Source organism: Triticum dicoccoides, chromosome 2B, assembly GCF_002162155.2.
Source record: "Triticum dicoccoides isolate Atlit2015 ecotype Zavitan chromosome 2B, WEW_v2.0, whole genome shotgun sequence".
NCBI classification, from domain to species: Eukaryota; Viridiplantae; Streptophyta; class Magnoliopsida; order Poales; family Poaceae; genus Triticum; species Triticum dicoccoides.
In genome coordinates, this window is record NC_041383.1 from 18,976,112 (window position 1) to 18,992,289 (window position 16,178).

The 16,178-nt window shown below is 46.0% G+C and overlaps 1 pseudogene; it reads right to left on the minus strand.

Moving 5' to 3' along the window:
• Positions 1 to 2,147: 2,147 nt before the first annotated feature.
• LOC119360268 lies at positions 2,148 to 4,742 on the minus strand (annotated as a pseudogene).
• Between the last annotated feature and the right edge of the window lie 11,436 nt (positions 4,743 to 16,178).

Consider the following 16,178-nt stretch of genomic DNA (forward strand, 5'->3'; position numbering starts at 1 on the left):
TGATCACAGTATGGGAAGCACTCCAGCTTTGTACATACAAATTACTATATCTTTTCATAGCCCGCGGCAACAATGTTCATCATATCATGTTTGATTTACTAGTGTAACTAGCAAGATGCCCGTGCAATGCACGTAACATCAAGATGCATTTGTATGAGTAGTTTATCTTGTGAGAGAAAAGTATGAACAACGGAAGGCCTTATTTGCAAATGTGGAGAGGGGTGTGGGTACCTTTTTGCAAAATTGCCATAGTTTCCTTCCTATCTGTCAGATATAAATCGGACGGTCTATATTGCAGGATGGCAGGCACACCATCATGACCAACTCTATTTTTTATAAGAGTAGAGTAGATGAGAAAAACCAGAAACCTACACCTGTTCAATATTTTGAAGCAACCCACACCAGAAAAAAAGGATGGGGTGATGAGTGAGACTGCAACAATACAATCGCAAGCGTTCTGCAATTTCTGGATTTCATATGTAATGTGCCACCCAAAATATTATGTTTGTAACACCGTGCCAACAATGCTTTTGCCATATTGGAGAAGAAAATGAAAGACAAGAAATGCACAACTCCACCAGAAGGTGAAGAGTCAAAAACAGATGTGCAGTTTGTTGCAAAGGTTTTCAAGGGCGTTTCCAAGCATTTCACGTCCCTTGCCGGCATGAGAGAGTCATCTATCTCCAGGCAGAAGACAACCTCTCATAAACGCATTGGAGAGTTTGCTGAGAGGCTTGCTACTACCTCTTGAGAATGCATTGGTTTTCCCTTGAAGAGGAAAGTGTGACCTAGCAAAGTATCGTAAGTATTTCCCTCAGTTTTTGAGAACCAAGGTATCAATCCGGTAGGAGACTACACGCAAATCACCTAGTACCTGCACAAACAATCAAGAACCTTGCAACCAACGCGATAAAGGGGTTGTCAATCCCTTCATGTCCACTTGCAAAAGTGAGATCTGATAAAGATAATAAAATAAATATTATTGGTATTTTTGTTGTATAGATTGGAAAAGTAAATATTGCAACATAAATAGTAAACTAGAATTGTAGATCAGAAACTTATATGATGTAAAGTAGACCCAGGGGCCATAGGTTTCACTAGTGGCTTCTCTCATGATAGCATACATTACGGTGGGTGAACAAATTACTGCCGAGCAATTGATAGAAAAGTGCATAGTTATGAGAATATCTAGGCATGATCATGTACATAGGCATCACGTCCGTGACAAGTAGATCGAAACGATTCTGCATCTACTACTATTACTCCACACATCGACCGCTATCCAGCATGCATCTGGAGTATTAAGTTCATAAGAACGGAGTAACGCATTAGGCAAGATGACATGATGTTGAGGGATAAACTCAAGCAATATGATATAAACCCCATCTTTTTATCCTCGATGGCAACAATACAATACGTGTCGGTTCCCTTTCTGTCACAGGGATCGAGCACCGCAAAGCTAAGCACTTCTCCCACTGCAAGAAAAATCAATCTAGTAGGCCAAACGAAACCGATATTTCGAAGAGACTTGCAAAGATATTAAATCATGCATATAAGAATTCAGAGAAGAACCAAACATTGTTCATAGATAATCTTGATCATAAACCCACAATTCATCGGATCTCCACAAACACACCGCAAAAAGAACTACATCGAATAGATCTCCAAGAACATCGTGGAGAACTTTGTATTGAGATCCAAAGAGAGAAGAAGCCATCTAGATAATACCAATGGACCCGAAGGTCTGTGGTAAACTACTCACACAAGGTTGTCAAAATCGTGATCCTGAATCGGATCGGAGGTGTTCTCGTAGGATCGCAAATCGTAGAATCAGCATAGAATCTAAGATCCTACCTGATTCTACCAAAAAGTACGTTTTCATAATTTCCCGTTTATTTAAAAGGTTGGATGAGTGTATATGTTACAGTTTACAACCTATTTTGAATAATTAATGCATATCCTTGTACATGAACATGTTTTCAATATAAAATTAACAAAAACAAGCCATGAAAAATAAATATCAAAATATTCTGAACCTCAAATTAAAAGTGGCATACTGACATGTCCAAAAGCAAACAAAGGGCATCCAATCCAAATTTTCGACAAGCACAAAGGTTTTAACCAACTAGAAATAGAAGCCAACTTAATCAGTACAAGTCGTCTAAGTTGATATCATCGTCCTCATTCATAGGTGGTATTGTACCACTAGAACTCCCAACACAGTACGAGGAAGGTCCTGAATTGTTGCCATCAAGAACATTTTGCTCACTGGTATTGTTGTTTTCACCATCAGCATCTTCATAAGTAGGTGCATCAAGATCTTGATCCATCCCAAGATCACCATCACCTATGAAAAATCCAAAATAATAGTCAGTAACTATGTAAAAGGAACATGGAAGAATAATAAACTTGCTTCATCAAAAGAACTTTTCGTACGTGTTTCAGCTAGGCTGTTGACAATATTTTCTACATCATTTTCAATGTCACTTTCATTTTCTTTGTCCATAGCAGCTTCGTTATGAGCAATCCTCTCAAGAGAACGGATCCATTCCTTTTGTGGAGGAAGGACAGGCTCTTCTTTTTCAGTTATCCATTCATCATCAGAAGAGACATCATCAATATCATATTCCACAACCTGTCTTTGCCTTCTGCGTTGTCTGCTCATCAGTTTGGAATTGTACATGACAAAAACTAAATCATTCATCCTATCTTGGTGCAGACGATTTCTTTTCTTTGAGTGAACCTACACAAGGTTGAGAAGTTAGCATTAGTATATGTTTCATATAATATCGCCTAGACTAGAGAGTGCATGACATTGATTCTTACTTGCTCAAATGTACTCCAGTTCCGCTCACAACCTGACGAACTACAAGTTAAGCTCAGTACTCTGATTGCAAACCTCTGCAACTCAGGGCAATCATCTCCATACGAATCCCACCAATCAGCTGGCTTTTTTTTGTTCTTGTCATAATAGCCGATTGCATTCCAAATAGGCCCTCGGCACTCCTAAATGAATCAATCTGCAGATCTATCTTGATTCTTTCATCTAAATCTGGAACCATCTTTTCAAGACAAGTGTACAGGCCACGTTTTACTTCAGCCGGCTTGAAATTATCACTATAGTGGCATTGTGGATTCAAATAATATGCAGCAGCATGCAAAGGCCTATGAAGTTGTGTACGCCATCTCTCATCAATTATATTAAATATTGGATTGTAGCTGATCAAGAAAATTGAAATGGTCAAACTTAACTACAATAAGATTAAGATAGCATATCTATAAGCTGCAATTAAGAATTACTAAGTCAGTACAGTAACATACCTTTTCTTCACATTGTTAAAATTTTGCTTTATTTTATCTTTTGCACGATCCATCTCATCATAGATGAACGGCATTGCTGGCTTCTCATCTGAATCCACCAATCGAAGAACTTTTATAATTGGGAGTGCAGCCTTCAGACATGTGGCAACATTAGGCCAAAACCCACGGCTATCCAAAACAATTCCTTGAACGACCTTCCCTTCTGCAGAATTAAATCTACTACCCCTCCACTTTGTTGAAGTGAACATATTGATTAATGCGCCCTTGTGCTCATGCAAACAACCCAAAGTCAAATAGGCAGTAGCAAATCTTGTCACTGCTGGCCTAACTAAATCCTTCCCTCCAGTGAACTCTCTCAACCAAGAAATAACCATTGCTCTAGAATAAATATACGTGGTGATTTTTCTGCCCTTTGTAATGGTTGTCTGATGCATCTTAATTTTCTTTTCAAAATCCTCAAGAATTAAATCAATACAATGAGCTGCAAATGGAGTCCAAAATAATTTTTTCCTCTTTTCCATCAATAGCTCACCAGCTGCTTTATAGTTAGCGGCATTGTCCGTTACAATTTGAACAACATTATCTTCTCCTACTTGCTCAACAATATCATCTAACATTTCAAACACTTTGTCCGCTGTCTTGGAAATGTCAGAAGTATCGACTGAGGCGAGAAAGACAGTACCTTTGGGGCTATTCACTAAAAAGTTGCAGATGGACCTTTTCTTTTTATCTGTCCATCCATCAGACATAATTGTACATCCTGTCTTTTTCCACTCTTCTTTGTATTCAGAGAGCAAATTCATTGTTCTCTTAACTTCCAGCTTGAGAAATTTTACCCTCACTTCATGATATGATGGAGGTTTAAAACCTTTACCAAAGTTTCCAATCATTTCAATCATCTTTATAAATTCTGGGTCCTTGACAACATTAAATGAGATAGAATTGGTATAGAAGACCCGACAAATTTGAGCACAAACCTCTTCTCTCTCTTCTTTCTTGTAAAACTGATTCACCGTTGTTTGGGCTCTGCGCTTGTTAGCGAAACGATTTGTCGCAGCCTCATCTTCATTGTTATCAGCAGGAGTATTCTCCTTCGAACATGCACCCGTCTCCTCCATTTCTGTGTTAAACTTCCTCTTCTTTGCATCATTCTTCTCTGCTTGGACCCCCAGAAGTTTGAGAAACTTTTTTCGAACATCATCGGGAACTTTTTCGCAAGGCTCGACATTAAACCTTGTCCCAGCCAAGTGATGCTTCAGTCTGTAGACACCTCCACCTTTAACTAGAAGGCAATATTTGCATCTTGTTGTCCTCTTCTCAGCATCAACTTCTTCTCCATGTTCCCAGCCAGGGTCAGTCCGATTCCCACGAGCATTCCTCCTCTTAGGCTTACTACTTTCGGTTGGGACAGCAGTTGACATTTTTCCTTGTACAAATAAAAGATTTACAAGAGTTAGATAACAAGCTAGCTTATTTAATCTTCTACGTAGTTCATCAATTAGTAAATACGTACTAGTAGGTAGTAGCTAACCTGTGCAAGTGTGCCACGAATCAAGGATGTTCCTCAATCTTTGATGGTTGCTGTTTCACTAGTCGTCAATAGTGATTAAGACGAGTAAGAGGACGAGCTACCTATCTAATCTAATTATTTAATCTTGAACATGCTTCATCAGTATGTACGTACGTACATACCAGTAGTAGTAGTAGCTAACCTGTGCAACGAATGAAAGATGTTACTCGATCTTTGATGGTTGCTGCTTCACTCGTCGTCGATGGAGAGCGTGCTGAAGACGATGACACGTGGAACACTGCCAGCCAACACTCGTCGAGGAAGCCGTGCGTGTTGCCGACGGCCAGCGGCCGGCGGCCTGTAGCCCTAGAAGCCGCCAGAGAGAGAAAATGAGATCGGGATAGGAATACGAGCAGACGGCCGCCACAGATCGGGAAGGAATTTAGGGTAAAATATTGAAGCTGGACCAGACTATCCACCGTACAACATGGATAGACGGCCAAGATTGAAACAAAAGTTTTAGTCGCTCAGGATCTGTACTGGCTCGCGATTCCACACGACCCCACGACTTGAAGCGCGATCCAGTAGCGACCCTACTGTATACGATCTTTTAAACGACTTGGGTCGTATTGCCTTGTGTAGAATCTCGGAATCGTAAGATTCTAAGACTAAAATCTAGATTTTGACAACCTTGCTCACACATCATCGAAGAGGCTATGGTGTTGATGTAGAAGCCCTCCGTGATCGAATCCCCCTTCGGCTGATCGCCGGAAAAGGCCCCAAGATGGGATCTCACGGGTACAGAAGGTTGTGGCGGTGGAAAAGTGGTTTTGTGGCTCCCCTAGATGTTATCAGGGTATAACAGTATATATAGGCGAAAGAAGTAGGTCGGTGCAGCTACGAGGGGCCCACGAGGGTGGGGAGCGCGCCTACCCCCTGGGCGTGCCCTCCTGCCTCGTGGCCGCCTCGTTGCTTCCTTGACTTCCACTCCAAGTCTCCTGGATTGCATTTGTTCCAACAAAAGATCCTCGCGAAGGTTTTGTTCCGTTTGATATTCCTTTTCTGCGAAACACTAAAATAGGCAAAAAAAACAGCATTTTGCACTGGGCCTTCGGTTAATAGGTTAGTCCCAAAAATAATATAAGAAGGTATATTACAGCCCATTAAGCATCCAAAACAGATAATATAATAGCATGGAACAATCAAAAACTATAGATACGTTGGAGACTTATCACTTGCAACTCATGCCCTAGCTGCAAGATCAGCAGTTGATAGCTATTACGAAGAGCTGAATGCTAGAATGGCAGCGCAACAACAGAAAATTAAAGAGATGAAAACAATGCAGCTGGATGAAATTGCAGCACTCAAGAAGGCACAAGAGGATAAAACAACTTCTATGAAATAGAAGCAATCACAATTGGGAGGAACTTTAGGTTTCCTCTTAAGGATGGAGAGCGGCTCTGATAAACGCATGTCACAACCTACTTTTGGGAGCTATAACAACAGCATGCCGCAACCCACTTTGGGGGCTTTGAAAAATGCATGCCACGACACTGATGGTGGTCTTCTGCATCCAGAAACTTATGGTTGTCCCTTATTATATTTTTTAATGTGTGCTATTTTGTCGGTTTCCTTTTATGTCGTGTGTGATACTTCCTCAGTTGCCTGATCATTATTACAACTGTGTTAAGCATGTCTGTTTTCAGCGTTAGTGAAAGTCATTTCATTCGAATATTTAAATTTTACTAATTTTTAAATTTAAATTTGGTAGGCAGTTGCAACAATGAATAAACTGTGACGGTAATTATGACAGAAATGCGTGCCGTCACCAGCTTCCGGACCCACATGTAAGCAGCTGTCGGCGTCCTGGGAACGGGGTCCCCAGACTTGCCTTCCTACGGCCCATGGCGTGGCTCCACCAGCGGCCCTGTACGACCCATCTTCACCAGCAAACACTCAAGACCCTCGCGAGGGGCCAAGCCTCGCGAGGTGGACGACACAAGACCTGCTCGAGGGCGACCTCACCAGGCTGACTCGCGAGGAGCGGAGAGATCAAGGCAAGGGACACCTCGCGAGGTTCCTATGACGCAAGCCATGACGACTGGAGCCAGGCGGGCGCCAGCGCACGCAGTGTCCTCGTTTCCTCTTTGGTGCTAAAGGGGCAAGCGCACGCGAGGAGTCCCGAGGCATCAGGCAAAGGTTTCCATATCGGTGCAACGAGACGAAGACCGGTAGGACAGAGGTCACCGTGGAGCCTGGGGGAGTCCTGGATTAGGGGGTATCCGGACAACCGGACTATATACATCATCCGGATTATTGAAGCATGAAGATACAAGACTCAAAACTTCGGCCCGTGTCCGGGTGGGACTCTCCTTTGCGTGGAAGGCAAGTTTGGTGATCCAGATATTGTGTTTCCTTCCTTGTAACCGACTCCATGTAAACCCTAACCCTCTACGGTGTCTATATAAAATGGAGAGGTTGGTCCTTAGAAGGCCGATCACAATTACAATCATACCATCATAGGCTAGCTTTTAGGGTTTAGCCTCTACGATCTCGTGGTAGATCTACTCTTGTACTACCCATATCTTCAACATTAATCAAGCAGGAAGTAGGGTTTTACCTCCATCGAGAGGGCCCGAACCTGGGTAAACATTGTGTCCCTTGCTTCCTGTTACCATCAGCCTAGACGCACAGATCGGGACCCCCTACCCGAGATCCGCCGGTTTTGACACCGACATTGGTGTTTTCATTGAGAGTTCCTCTATGTCGTCGCTGCGGGGCTCGATGGCGCCCTCAATCATCAACAACACGGTCCAGGGGGAGACTTTCCTCCCCGAACAGATCTTCGTGTTCGGCGGTTTATTCGGTGGAAGATTATATGTTCAGGTCCTTAATGCATATTAATACCCATCCGATTATGAACATGAATATGATTTGTGAGTAGTTACATTTGTTCCTGAGGACATGGGAGAAGTCTTGCTAGTAGTAGTCATGTGAATTTGGTATTCATTCAATATTTTGATGAGATGTATATTGTCTTTCCTCTAGTGGTGTTATGTGAACGTCGACTACATGACACTTCACCATTATTTGGGCCTAGGGGAAGGCATTGGGAAGTAATAAGTAGATGATGGGTTGCTAGAGTGACAGAAGCTTAAACCCTAGTTTATGCGTTGCTTCGTAAGGGGCTGATTTGGATCCATATGTTTCATGCTATGGTTAGGTTTACCTTAATACTTCTTTTGTAGTTGCGGATGCTTGCAATAGGGGTTAATCATAAGTGGGATGCTTGTCCAAGGAACGGCAGCACCTAAGCACCGGTCCACCCACATATCAAACTATCAAAGTAACGAACGCGAATCATATGAGCGTGATGAAAACTAGCTTCATGATAATTCCCATGTGTCCTCGGGAGCGTTTTCCTTTATATAAGAATTTGTCCAGGCTTGTCCTTTGCTACAAAGAGGATTGGGCCACCTTGCTGCACCTTATTTACTTTTATTACTTGTTGCTCGTTACCAATTACCTTATCACAAAACTATCTGTTACTGACAATTTCAGTGCTTGCAGAGAATACCTTACTGAAAACCGCTTATCATTTCCTTCCGCTCCTCGTTGGTTTCGACACTCTTACTTATTGAAAGGACTACGATAGATCCCCTACACTTGTGGGTCATTAAAGTAGCACCATGGTCTTTATGATAGAGAGTCTCTTGTTTTGTCACTTTCATATACTAGTGGGAATTTTTTATTATAGAACCTGGCTTGTATATTCCAACAATGGGCTTCCTCAAATGCCCTAGGTCTTCGTGAGCAAGCAAGTTGGATGCACACCCACTTAGTTTCTTTTGTTGAGCTTTCATATATTTATAGCTCTAGTGCATCCGTTGCATGGCAATCTGTACTCCTTGCATTGAAATCAATTGATGGGCATCTCCTAGCCCGTTGATTACCTGCGTCAATGTGAGACTTTCTCCTTTTCTGTCTTCTCCACATAACCCCCATCATTATATTCTATTCCCCCCATAGTGCTATGTCCATGGCTCAAGGTCATGTATTGCATGAAAGTTGAAAAGGTTTGAGATTACTAAAGTATGAAACAATTGCTTGGCTTGTCATCGGGGTTGTGCATGATGAGAGCATTCTTGTGTGACAAAAATGGAGCATGACCAAACTATATGATTTTGTAGGGATGAACTTTCTTTGGCCATGTTATTTTGAGAATACATAATTGCTTAGTTAGTATGCTTGAAGTATTATTATTTTTATGCCAGTATTAAACTTTTATGTTGAATATTTTGGATCTGAAAATTCATGCCACAATAAAGAAAATTACATTGAGAAATATGTTAGGTAGCATTCCACATCAAAAATTCTGTTTTTATCATTTACCTACTCGACGACTTGTAGGAATTAAGCTTGGGGATGCTTGATACGTCTCCAACGTATCTATATTTTTTGATTGTTCCGTGCTATTATATATTCTGTTTTGGATGTTTAATGGGCTTTATTATACACTTTTATATTATTTTTGGGACTAACATACTAACCCAAAGCCCAATGCAAATTGCTATTTTTTTGCCTATTTCAGTGTTTCGTAGAAAAGGAATATCAAACGGAGTCCAAATGGAATTAAACCTTCGGGAGCGTGATTTTGGGAACAAATGTGATCCAGAGGACTTGGAGTGGACTTCAAGAAATCAACGAGGAGGCCACGAGGCAGGGAGGCGCGCCTGCCCCCCTGGGCGCACCCCCACCCTCGTGGGCCCCTCGCAGCTCCACCGACCTACTTCTTCCTCCTATATATACCCATATACCCCGAAACCAACCAGGAGCACCACGAAACCCTATTTCCACCGCCGCAACCTTCTGTACCCGTGAGATCCCATCTTGGGGCCTTTTCTGGCGCTCCGCCGGAGGGGGAATCGATCACGGAGGGCTTCTACATCAACACCATAGCCTCTCCGATGATATGTGATTAGGTTACCTCAGACCTTCGGGTCCATAGTTATTAGCTAGATGGCTTCTTCTCTCTCTTTGGATCTCAATATAAAGTTCTCCTCGATCTTCTTGGAGATCTATTCGATGTAATTCTTTTTGTGGTGTGTTTGTCGAGATCCGATGAATTGTGGGTTTATGATCAAGATTATCTATGAACTATATATGAATCTCCTCTGAATTCTTTTATGTATGATTTGTTATCTTTGCAAGTCTCTTCGAATTATCAGTTTGGTTTGGCCTACTAGATTGATCTTTCTTGCAATGGGAAAAGTGCTTAGCTTTGGGTTCAATCTTGCCTTGCTCGTTCCCAGTGATACAAGGGGAAAAGGCACGTATTTTATTGTTGCCATCGAGGATAAAAAGATGGGGTTTATATCATATTGCTTGAGTTTATCCCTCTACATCATGTCATCTTGCCTAATGCGTTACTCTGTTCTTATGAACTTAATACTCTAGATGCATGCTGGATAGCGGTCCATGTGTGGAGTAACAGTAGTAGATGCAGGCTGGAGTCGGTCTACTTGTCGCGGACGTGATGCCTACATACATGATCATGCCTATATATTCTCATAATTATGCACTTTTCTATCAATTGCTCGGCAGTAATTTGTTCACCCACCGTAATACTTATGCTATCTTGGGAGAAGACACTAGTGAAACCTATGGCCCCCGGGTCTATTTTCCATCATATTAATCTCCTGTCAACTAGCTATTTCTGTCGCCTTTATTTTGCAATCTTTACTTTCAATCTTTATCATAAAAATACCAAAAATATTATTTTATCATCTCTATCAGATCTCAATTTTGCAAGTGGCCGTGAAGGGATTAACAACCCCATTATCGCGTTGGTTGCAAGGTTCTTATTTGTTTGTGTAGATACGAGGGACTTGTGTGTGACCTCCTACTAGATTGATACCTTGGTTCTCAAAAACTGAGGGAAATACTTACGCTACTTTGCTACATCACCCTTTCCTCTTCAAGGGAAAACCAATGCATGCTCAAGAGGTAGCACCGCCCGGGCTAGTGAAGTTGCCCGACGGTCGGCGTTGGCCCTCGGGTCGCTAGACATCGAAACCGCAGAGTGTCAGCGGATCAACTAGCGAAAGGAAAGCTCCGGCGCACCCCTACCTGGCGCTCCAAATGTCGGATTTCGGGTTCCGGCAAAACCCTTGAGGTTCGAGCACTGGGGTGCGCACGAAGATCTCTCCCTACCTAATCACGCCCTCAGCCTCACCATGATCTCAAGACCTAGCTCAACGAACCCACAACACAAGAGACACGAGATTTATACTGGTTCGGGCCACCGTTGTGGTGTAATACCCTACTCCAGTGTGGTGTGGTGGATTGCCTCTTGGGTTGAGGATAAATAGTTACAAGGGAAGAACAGCCTCCTGAGGGGAGGTGTTCTGGTGCTTGGTGAGTGTGAGGATGGTCTAAATCCCCCTGTCCTACTGTGGTGGCTAGTCCTATTTATAGAGGCCTGGTCCTCTTCCCAAATATTGAGCGGGAAGGGATGCCACAACGGCCAATTTGAAGGGGGACAACTAGTACAAGCTATCCTGACTAAAGGTGGTCTTCGCCTGCCAAAGGCTCTGATGGTGACGCCGTCTTGGGCTCTGTCGGTGTCAAAACCGGCGGATCTCGGGTAGGGGGTCCGATCTATGCGTCTAAGATGATGGTAACAGGAAGCAAGGGACACAATGTTTACCCAGGTTCAGGCCCTCTTGATGGAGATAAAACCCTACTTCCTGCTTGATCAATGTTGAAGATATGGGTAGTACAAGAGTAGATCTACCACGAGATCGTAGAGGCTAAACCCTAAGAGCTAGCCTATGATGGTATGATTGTAATTGTGATCGGCCTTCTAAGGACCAACCTCTCTGGTTTATATAGACACCAGAGAGGGCTAGGGTTTACATGGAGTCGGTTACAAGGAAGGAAACACAATATCCGGATCGCCAAGCTTGCCTTCCACGCAAAGGAGAGTCCCATCCGGACACGGGCCGAAGTGTTGAGTCTTATATCTTCATGCTTCAATAATCCAGACGATGTATATAGTCCGGCTGTCCGGATATCCCCTAATCCAGGACTCCCTCAGTAGCCCCTGAACCAGGCTTCAATGACGATGAGTCCGGCGCGCAGGCTTGTCTTCGGCATTGCAAGGCAGGTTCCTTCTCCGAATACTCCAAAGTAATTATCGAACACATAGACCGTGTCCGGATCTGCAAAATGATCTTCACATACCGCTGTAGAGAGAATGATAATTCACAAATGCAACCTGCTGACAACTTTTTAGACAACGCGACGTGTCATTATTCGAACCGTTTCCCTACAACCAGCCACAATGCATATTGCGAGGCGGTTTCCTTGACACGTGTTGTCAAAGCAGAGATCGTGTCCCCTTATCACGGGATTCTCATCAATACGGGTATGGGTAATCCCACCACGCCATCAGTCGTGGCGCTTGGGAAGCAAGCGATTTCCAACGGGCAAGTGGGGAGGCGCACCACTTTCGTCGCCTCTATAAAGGGATAAGATTTCCTCATTTTTACCCACGCCTTCTTCCTCCTTTGCCCACCCTTGCCCCCTCGAGCTCCAGCACCCAAGCCCAAGTCTTCTCCGCAGAGCTAAACATGTCCAGAGCAGGAGGCAAGTGGGTGGCCTCCACTGTCAAGGAGAAGCACATCACAAATCTTCGGGCGGCCGGATACTTGGCCGCAGACATAGTGCACTGGCTATCGGACGCCGGGCAGGTCATTCCGACCCCAGGACCCCACGAGAGGGTCGTGTTCGTCGCCCACTTCGTCAGTGGACTGGGATTTCCACTTCATCTCTTCGTCCGGGGGCTCATGTTCTACTACGGGCTAGATTTCCATGATCTAGCCGCAAATTTCGTCCTCAACATCTCGACGTTCATCGTCGTATGCGAGGCCTTCCTCCGCATAAAGCCTCATTTCGGCTTGTGGCTGCAAACCTTCTGCGTGAAGCTGAAGATTGTGAGCGTCCAGCAAGAGGAGTGCGGAGGAGCCATGGTGGGCAAGATGCCTAACGTAACCTGGCTAGACGGCTCCTTTGCGGAAACCGTGAAGGGGTGGCAGTCGGGGTGGTTCTACATCACCGAGCCGCGTGGCGCCAACAGGGCGGCGGCCCCCGAGTTCCGACCCGGCACCCCCAAGCGGCTCACCTCCTGGGAAAGGAAGGGCCTGTCCTGGGGCGAATATGCAGAGCTGGTCGAACTCCAAACCTGCATCAGGAGCATGAAGGACAAGAACATCAAGCTTGTCAACGTGATCCAGGTCATGCTCGTTCACCGGATTCTGCCGTGTCAAAGGCGGGCATTCAATCTGTGGGAGTTCGTCCCGACCGAACACCAGACGCTTTAGAGCCTCTACGACATGACGCATAAAGGCGCGTGGAAGGTGTTGTTCAAGGCCTCCGAAGTACCTCCTCACACATCCGAGGACTGTGGGCTCCACGCCGCGCGGCCTCCCAGTAAGGTGAGTTTTCAGGCTACCACCAGATTCGGTTCTTTCCAATATATTCATGGGGGAGTCTTAAGGAACTGCGCATATTTGCTCAGGATTATGTGGAGACAGCGGAGCAGATTGACTGTCCGGCTCCGCTGCCAGAAGGCCCCGCTGATGCTCTCCTGATGGAGATGCTAGTCCCGGCACCCTACAAGGTGTCGGAGAAGAAGGCCGAAAAGAAGGCTCCGGGGATCCGAAAGGGTCTCCGGTGTAAGGTTGTGCCAGAAGCCTCATCCAAAGACGACGAGGCGCACTCCTCCCACGAAGGGGACGAAGAAGAAGAAGAAGACGCCCCATCCGAAAAGGATGAGGGGCCTGGGGAGGCGGACCAGGGGGCCGGAAATGGCCCCCGGCGCAAGGCCGTCATACCCACGTCGTCCGATGACGACGAGACAGATTCCTCCCGCGGAGGTGGGAGGAAGCAAAAAGAAATTCTAACTCCCCGCACTGGGGAGGAGAAAAATAGGAAAACCGCCCCGGAGGGGGAGACCGGGGCGTCCAAGAAGGGAAAGGTGTCCCTTCCGGACTATTCCGCCACAGCCGCTCTCAGCGAGGAGGGGTGGCTGCCCCGGGGGAAGCCCCCAGTGCGATCGTAAGTGTCCGCACTCTATCATGTCTTCAGTCCATAGCTTTTTTATAACGCCGAACATATGTGCAGTCCGGCCAGGGCTCACCCCGAGGTATCTTCTTCCGGGTCCCTGAGCGATTCGAAGATGAATTCGCTTCTGACGGCCACTACTCCTCAGCCCGCGGATGACACAAAGGTGTTGTCCCGAAGGCTCCCAGAGCAGGGGGAGGAGACTCTGGAGACGCCCCAAGGCGGGATTCCAGATGTCGGACACGCGGGGTTCAAGATCCCCGCGGATCGTGTCAATGAGAGCCACAGCAGGCCGGGCTCTCAGCCGAACACTGTTCCGAAACCTTCAATGGTTCCGGACTCAGGCAGGCAGCCCCTCGTTAGGGAGGGCGAGCCATCTGCATCGAGGACTTCCGTTGCGCCCGAGGCGCCGGATTGTCTGCTGGAAGCGCTTCGCGGCGCCTCCATGGATGAAGAGCACCGTACTCTTATGAGTGCGGTGATTCGGAAGGTTTCGTCCGCCAAGGGCGGACTAACCGAAGCTTGCACCAGCCTCCTGACAGGCTTTGAGGTAAGTAATGAATATGTGTAAAATTACCACCCGATAGGTAGTAGCCCCTGATACTCTGTTTGGTGTCGGAAAGAAAAACCAAACGGAGGGTCAATCATAATCCGCAGGAGTCTAATAACAAATATTCATGTGAATAAGAAGGCTGTGCTGCTTGCCGCTGCTGCCCGCACAGCCGAGGTTGCCAAACTGAAGCGGGACCTGGAGCAGGCGCAGGGAGAGCTCGACCTCATGAAGAGGCGGCTCGAAGAGAACAAGGGTAAGTGATTCCCCGCTCTTATGCGGTTAAGGATAGAAAAAATTGGTTAGTCTAACGCCAAAACGTCGTGACTGTGTAACAGAGACCACCGCCGAAGTGGCGTCCCTGAAGAAAGCGTTGTCCGAGGCCGAAGACAAGGCGGCCTTGGAATGCAAGGAGCGCGAAAAGCAAAGTGCTAGAGTGGGCGAGGTACAGCTAGAGCTCCGGGACCTCGGCAAGAAGTACGAGTCCGTGGAGCATGATATGAAGATGAAAGAGGCCGATCTTGCGAAGGCCCTTGTGAGTATGAAGGACGCCAAGGCCGAAGCCGAGAAGGCACAGCAGGAGGTCCAGGAGGCCAAAAATATAGCGGTGGGTAAGAAATTCTTTATGCAAAGCAAACATGTGGAGGAGGCGTTTCTTTTACTTACTCGAATTCAGAGCTCTCCAGGGGCATTTGTAGATCTGCCAGACAGTGTTTCAGATGCCGCGGAGTTCTACCGTGCCCAAGAGGGGAGCCCAACGGAGAAGCTATTCTGGTCCCAGTATGCTGGGGCCGAACAGCCAATGCCTCTGAGTGACCAACTGAAGCAGTTGGTCGAACTCCACAGGACGGCCGAAGTGGCTATGAAAGATTTTCATAGTCCGGATGTGGCCTGGTGAGCTCCTGCCCACCAGCTACTTCGGCCTGATCAAGCGGATGGTGGATGCCTGTCCGCGGCTTGAAGTGATCAAGCGATTCGTTTGCATTGAGGGTGCCCGCCGGGCCTTTGCCCGCGCAAAGGTGCATTGGGGCAAGCTGGATGCGGAGAAGCTGGTGAAGGACGGGCCGCCAGAGGGCAAGGCGCATCGCCATCCCGAGATGTACTAGGATGGCGCGATGAAGGGCGCTCGTCTCGTGGCCGATGAATGTACCAAGGACACCATTTTAGAATGAATTCACTTATGTCATGTTTGTAATGTTAAGACGAAGTTACTTGTGCTATGTAGCACTGTTTGATTTAAAGTATTACCTTCTGTGCGGCTGTTTATAAAATTCTGAGAGTAGGCCAGTCGTCGGCTTCCGCCCCGCATAACTAGTACTGGGGTGTTCATGGAAAACCCGGACACTCTTTATCCAAATGTTTGGTCCCTTAAGGAGGTGTCCCGCGCAGCGAACAAGGCAATCGGACTATGCGGCTTTATAACTTTCACTTAGCCATAGAAGTCTACAATTTTAAATTTCGGCGAAGCCCCTAGAATCCGGAAGGCTGAATTGGGGCGCTATATACGCCTAGATCGGACGAAGCCGATTTATCGCCTAAAGCGGAAATTTTTTTAAGGATTTTAAGACCTCTCTAACAACGACCAGCTCTCGCCACATCATGCCGGTCAGTTTTCGCCTTTCTCTACTAAGGTGCTCGTCCGGAAGAACCAGGACACAATCGCAGTAGTTC